Source organism: Aptenodytes forsteri, unplaced genomic scaffold (assembly GCF_000699145.1).
Source record: "Aptenodytes forsteri isolate BGI_AS27 unplaced genomic scaffold, ASM69914v1 Scaffold72, whole genome shotgun sequence".
In the NCBI taxonomy this organism is placed as follows: domain Eukaryota; kingdom Metazoa; phylum Chordata; class Aves; order Sphenisciformes; family Spheniscidae; genus Aptenodytes; species Aptenodytes forsteri.
The window spans coordinates 6,561,176-6,568,712 of record NW_008796193.1 but is presented as its reverse complement, the minus strand read 5'-3'; positions in this window follow the sequence as shown (position 1 = coordinate 6,568,712).

The following is a 7,537-nucleotide window of genomic DNA, read 5'->3' as shown; positions in this document are numbered from 1 at the left end:
TCTGGACCCTCTCCAACAGGTCCGTGTCTTTCCTATGCTGAGGGCTCCAGAGCTGGACGCAGTACTCCAGGTGGGGTCTCACCAGAGCAGAGTAGAGGGGCAGAATCACCTCCCTCGACCTGCTGGCCACGCTGCTTTTGATGCAGCCCAGGATACAATTGGCCTTAATTTTCATTAACTCTATAGCGAGTATTCTATATAAGTAATTTTTCCTAACTTCAAGATAAATTGATGTGTTTGCATTGCACTCACTGATGTAATGGCAATGTAGTGCAGACATACCTATGCTAGCTTTAAACCAAAGCCTGCTTGGATACTGGCACCCACTTGGCCACAGACATCAGAAGCTTGGAGTAGGTAAATGCCTGTGTATTTATGCAGCTTCTAAACCATGTTTTGGAACGCCCAGTGAGCCATATGCTGTTAAAATATTACTGATATCTGAAAAAAACTAGTTTTAAATTACCTAAGATGGTCAGCTGTGATCAGAAGTCTAACAGACCTAACCCCAGTGACGGGAAAACACAGGGCTGAAAGTATTTAGGCAAGTTAGTTGTTTTCCGAATAACTACACCTGATCAAATTCACCCTCAGACACTTTGAGCATAGATTGAAGCAATCTTAGAAGCATTAAATAGAACTTGTAAACAGGTACGAACATAGTGCTTAGCATTAAAAATAGGGGAAAGAAAGGCAAGAAAGCTTACTTCTAATTACAGCAGAAATACTATAACAATTAATCAAACAATTTAAGTATCTAGAAGACAATAAGGGGATGAGTAACCAGCAATACAGACTGCTTTCTCTGTACAATAGGGTAACAGGCATTACAGACAAGTAAAAAAAGACTAGATATTTTTAATAAGAACTTTATGATATTGTCACGAACAGCCGGGGGAAACATGGTCTAGAAAAATCACTGTTAGATAGCTGCTTAACTCTACTCAGAAAACAGTTATTGATGATTCACTATCAAACTAGAGAGGTTTCCCAACTGGCATTCCATAGATCAGCATATAATTCAATATTTTGATTAATGATTTGGCTAAAGGAATATAAAACATATTTGTTAAATTTGCAGGCAACATGAAGCTGGAAAAGCTTGTGAGAACAAGACAAGATGTGATCAGAATTTAGGAACATCTAGATAAATTGGAGAAATGGTGTTGAATAAGTAGGATACAAGTCATTAAGCACAGTGGCAAAATTCTACAGTTAGGTAGGACTAATCAACCACAAAAAACCACAATGGGTAAATGATTCAGGAATATCACCAAAGGTAACAGCAGATCACAAGCTGAACATGACTCAACAGCATCATGGTGCTGCAACACCATATGGGGGGATATATAAACAGAAATACTGCATGTAGTACACATGAAGAAATTTTTCTGGTCCACTGAACAAGAGTACGCTAGAGTACTTGTCCAGTTTTGGACATTACTGAAGTAAACCAGTCTAAGGAAAGTAATAAGAAAGATGATGAAGATCTAGAAAACCCAACCTATGTGACAAGGTTTAAGGAACTGGGATTGCTTAGTCTAGAAAAGAGAAAATTGAGAGAGATTAAATAATTTTCTTAAAATGTGTACAAAGCAGCTACAAAGGGAAAGGGAATACATCCTTCTTCACATCAATTTTGGCTAAAGCAAAAAGAAAAAAGTCATAAAGTTCAGCAATGCATATTTAAGTAAGGTCAATAGTTAAAACTTTCAAATAGTAGGATAGTTAAGCACTGGAGCTAATTATCCTGGGAGTTGTGGACTTTCCACATTTTGAGGCTTTCAATAAGAGGTTGCAGAATCAACCCTAATACATTTATGCTACACTACAATCATAGTAACTGCAGTACAGGCGTACACTTAGAGATTCTACATCTTCCACAAAACTTTTTTCTAGTTCATAAACGAGGAATGGTTGGTTTACAATTCTGCAACACTTACTGTTTCAATGGAGTCCGCGAAAAGTTTGTGTTTACTTCAGCAGAAGCATGCCAGGCTCCAAATTCAGGAAAACTTAAGAGGATTGGCCATTTGGCCAGTGAATTGTAGTTTTCTTGGAATCTGCAGTCAGGTGCCTGGGCAGAGTGGAGAGCCATACTTTCTCCTCCTTTCTTTGTCTAAATAGGCAGAAGATCCTTTTTGTATAAGGCACTTCTGTGAGGAGAACAGTGTTACTACACGTCGAAAACAGCCTCTCTGCAAACAAAGCAAATCTCCTCTGCTAGGAAACTGAACATATGGCTGGACAAACAACAGTAACTATGGTGCTAACAAATACAACCACACAGGACAAAGGCAGGACAGATCTACTAGAAGGCCATTTCCTGTTCTTATGCTTTTATGTGGGTGATATGTTAATGGATAACCATGACTTGTATCCTCCCTCAAATAGGCCACATTTTGCAGCGCTAGCTGCTGCTGAACTCAGTGCAAGCGTATGTGAAAAGCCCACTCAGAGCCCACCTTTCCCAAGGAAGTTACAATTTCTCCACAGCGCTTGTTTCAGATATAGGCATAAGTGGCACAGGCTATGTAGTAGCAGCAACCTTGCCCCATCACATACCACCACCTCTACAACATGTAAGACAGTGCTAAGAGGGACGCAGATGGACTGCTCCCTCCTCTGCCCACTCATGGCACTTACCCCATACGTACAATTGGGGTTACAACAACGGGCATGCTATACATAAATCAGGGTAACAACAACGGAAGCTTCAACTGAAATAGGACTGTGGCGTTTGTAATTATGCTGGTCATAATGTGGAATAACATGGTATTTTTCTTCATTCTGTTGACAACTTCAAGGCTGGTATTTACCGACAGGCGCAGAGTTACAGGTGAAAAAAACTCATGTGACTCCAACATAACGACGAATTATCCTGTTAGTATTCTACTCAGGCTATTTACAATCTAATTGCTATTTGTTACTGTGACTTGTGGTTTCTACATTGAGTCTTGTTAATCAATTGTTTTATATACATCATTAGCAAAACTTTCAGCTTTTTAGAATTAATTTAGGATTAAGCGTTGCTCAAATTTATTATTCCTTAAAGTATGTAAAGCACCTTAAACACCTCCTTTACATGCATTCCCTAAACACATATAAATCATGTTAGCATATAAAAGCAATATATAAATACACATAATATAATTAGCACTTTCATTGACGTGTGGTTGTACTGTTCATACCTTACAACTGCAAGTAGAAAACAAAGTATAAAGTGTAATTAGAATGTCAGAACTAACAGTATTATAAATCCTTAATTCTATGTTATTAATAAGATTTAAGACTATTAATACATCAATAACTGAATTTAATTGTCACAGTTTTTGCACCTCACTTGAGCCTAAGAATAAGCTATGTTATTTTCGGTAGTTAATTTTTAATCAGCTCCATGTTTTCACAAATTAGGCCAATTATTTTCAGTTAGCAGAAAATATTATTCATGAAAATATTTATTAGTATTAATGTTTGTAAAGATCTATTTCTTAATAAAATACAGGTGTTAGGCCTAAAAGAACCCAAAGAGTTTCCATGTACACAAACTACTTATTATCTCCATGGTTACATGAACTAATAGACCAATGTTTTATACAAGGTATATGCACCAGAACATTAATCTACTATTGAACAAAGCAGCAAATCTGTGTCTTTATGACCAAACATATGCTCTCGTTGGATGCTAGCAATACAATCTGTTGTCATACATGAGAAACACCAAAAGATTCAGAGAGATCTGAGAAGCACAGCAGAGTGATGGAGACAACAACCTGCCGTGCACACAGAGGTCCGAGTTCCCCCAAGTCTTGCTTCTGAAGCTGCAGGAATACAGCACATCACAGGCAACGGCTGCCTCCGATGCCACTAATCATCACCCTCAATTTGCATTTAAAACTCTTTCATTGAACACTTTGCTGCATGCAACTTACACTGTGGAAACTCATTTTCCTTCAAGTTACCTATTGCCCACCTTCAGAAAAGCATCCCTATTAAGGAAGAGCGCTTAACTACGTTTCACATTGAGTATATATTCGCTTTTCTGACTTGGAATGTGCAGATCTGTTCATCATTGCATGACTTCCCTAGTAAAAATCATGACTTGCCCTTACCATGTGGTTTCTTAGCATGGAAACCACAGACTTTGCCATTCCAATCACTTTGTTAATGAAGAATACTATGATAACTGTTATTAACTTGGAGTCTATATGTGTTGTCTTGTGCAGTTTCAGAGTCAGCGATTTAAAACTATGTTCTAAATTTGCAGGATGACATAAATATCAGTAAGGCCTAAAGGAATGAAATATCTACTGCTATTGAAAATCAACAGGCCTCTCAGTGGGAGTTAAATGTCAGGTTTTTGACAGTAACCAGGCAGCTACCAGATTCTCCAAAAACACCTTGTGCACTTCTGTATTTCTGAAAATGCCCCTGCACTCCCATTACTATCTCTAGGCTTCCTAATAGTCCTAATTGCCCCAGAAACATATTTGAAAACAAATTCTGAGCATTTATTTGTAAAATAAAGGATTTTTATTTGACTTCTTGCAAAATTTCCCCTGGCAATTTAATATTAATTAAAATCTGTTGAGCCATATGGTGATTCTTTTTTTTCTTAACATTATGACTTTCATGTGTTCTACCATGATTTTTCCCATTTTTGCCATAACAAACAAGAAAGCTTAAAGAGCTCATAGCACACAGACATCACTGGTTCAAACACAAATGCAGCCACACAGACAGACCAAAAGGCACCACAATAGAAAAACATTTTCAAAGCATTTTAGGCAAGTGAACCTTGTGCAATTAAACATGCCCTGTAACAAAACAGACCATCACGTTCACAAATAAAGCAGAGTCACAAACAGCGTGGGTCGTGGCACTCACCTTTTTCTAAGCTGTAAAGAACTTGCCTTTGTATTTATATTTACATCACAGAATTGCACGTTAATGCTTTCTGTCCCACCCACCATCACATTTTTTAAATTGTACTATAACTGAGCAATAAATATCATGGATTGATTCCAAATTAGAACATGAGAGAGAGAAACGATCTTGCCAAAGCTGCTTCTAGTGAAGAGTTAGAGCAAAGGCAGAGTTTACACTTGTGGAAGCACAGCACTGTGTACGCGTGAGTGTGGCTTGCACTGCAAGATATTTAAATAACAGCTCCTTAAGAAGAAACCACTGCCACCCATCTATCTATGCATACATCTCCCTCTGTCTCTCCACTGCACCAACTGCTGCTTTGCCAGGCTTCTTACTGACCGATGCCAAGTGATTTAGCTCCCTGCTAAGGAAGAAGGTAAAAGCAGGATCTACCCGGCTTTACTGGATCTGCCAGATCCTGCCAAACTGTGGCATCTGTATGCCACTGCATCAACAAATTGCGAAATGAATGCACCTGCTTCTGATGCATTAAGAAAAATGCCTATTCCAACACACACTATACGATAAAATCTATCTAGCATTTGGATCTTGCCAAATTCTACCAATGTTTGTCCCTCGCCCACAAATAACATGGCATGAATAATCATTCCTGAACTAACAATTCTGCTACTATAAGCATACTTTTTCCTACACTGTAGGAAAAAATTAAATCATGATACATATTCTTAGATTTAGCAAAAACAGATATTGCTACGTACTGGCATTGACAAATTTACTCCAGCTTCCCCCCTGAGAAAAACAAAAGAGCCCCATGCTTAAAACAACAAAGGAATTTTCACATGCCTTAAAAACATTCAGCTACTATAGAAAGCTTGCACACTAACCCAGGAAAGGATAATCCGGATCTACTGTAACCAGAGTGAAAAAGTGCACCTTCAAGATTACTAAAAGCTTAAGAGCCTAATACATCTCTGTTCAACAAACAGCAAAGATACCAAGGCTCCAAGTTTAAACAGGACTTGCTTTTTTTCATCTAGACCTAAACTTTCTTCTAAATTGAGCACAATTGCAGCCAGATATTTATATCTGAAAAATATGTACTCCATGTTTTATATTTTAAGCGGAACCACAATAATTCAAATATGGTATTTTCATCTAAGTAGTCACCTTTTGTATAATAGAGAAGTTTTACGTACTCCATGTTTTATATTTTAAGCGGAACCACAATAATTCAAATATGGTATTTTCATCTAAGTAGTCACCTTTTGTATAATAGAGTGAAGTTTTACAGTAAGATATGTCTAACATGTATAGACAATCCCAAAGAAGTATTTTAAGCTCATCAGCTCTTAATTGAGGTATTCAAAGCAGCTTAAGGGATTTAGACAAAAAATATTTATTTCTTATTTCCTTTTATCGCCAATACATGGCTAAACTCCTAGGCTGTTCTGAAAATCTCAGTAAGCTAAATACATATTCATTGGATGTAAGAGAACTGTCACTTTTGCTATCTATCTAAAACTCTCAAGCTGAAGTGAAAAAAATAATTAGCTAGATTTTGCTTGTGCCACCACTGACAACTTTACGAACTCGTGTTCTGCAAAACCCCATTTTTTTAGCTGAATAGGAACACTTCAAAAAGGCATATTTAGTCAGCTGAAATAAGAGCTGTGATGATACAAATGTACTGGTTTCAGGAATAAGAAATCTATTTTGCATTGCTCTAGTACTAGAACACGCTTGAGGTTGGATTGCTCTGGTCAATCAAAAGCATCATAAAGTTTTGTGCAGTTTAACAGTAAGACTTGAGAGCTCAGAACCAAGAAATTATACAATGTAGCAAATTCCAGGCGCTAGATATTTTCTGTGCTACTGAATATAGATACACTGGGTGGGACAGAAATTTGCAATGAAATTGAAGCAGCTGCTTTTTTTAGCAGATTAGAAGTTTAAGGTTTGAGGTGGGGGAGAGGAGAAAAAAGCTGGACCCAGGATGATGCAGGTATCACTTGCAAGATTTAGCCAGGCCTGTTGTGCCAGTTTAGAAGGTCAGAATTTTGCATGTATGGGCTATTGCCAGATTTTTTTCTATATGACAGTATCTTTGATAAGCGTTGAAAAACATTACCAAGTGATACTATCCAACCAAAACAACAGTCTCCCGATATTTTCTGTGAATCACGACAGACCACCTTTGCTCTTCGTATGCAGAGCACGAGATAGGGCCTGACCCAAGCATGTTACTAAAATTCAGTTTAATTATGACCACAGCCTGTGCATCCCTCTCGTTCTGCAATGCTAAACTTTTTCAGTGCTGCAGGGAGCAGCAAGCAGCCCTCTTCCAGCTGCAGCAGCAGTGGGGAAGGGCTGTGAGCCGGGTGCAGCCGACCCCAGGTTTGGAGGCAACCATCCCCCGGGATGCGCCTGCACTCGGGCCCCTTTCCCTGCGCGCCCCCTCTCATTCCACACGAGGAGGCAAAACTCGAGGCCATCCGGGAGGCTCCGTGTGCCAGATCCAGGTTTTCCCGTGTTCTGGCTCCGGGACGCTCCGATTTTTTTGTTGTTATGCTTACTATTTTTTTTTAATCGCTGCAGTGGAAGCCGCCAGCCCTGGCGGGGCGGGGGGGCCGGGGGGGCGGGGGTTCCC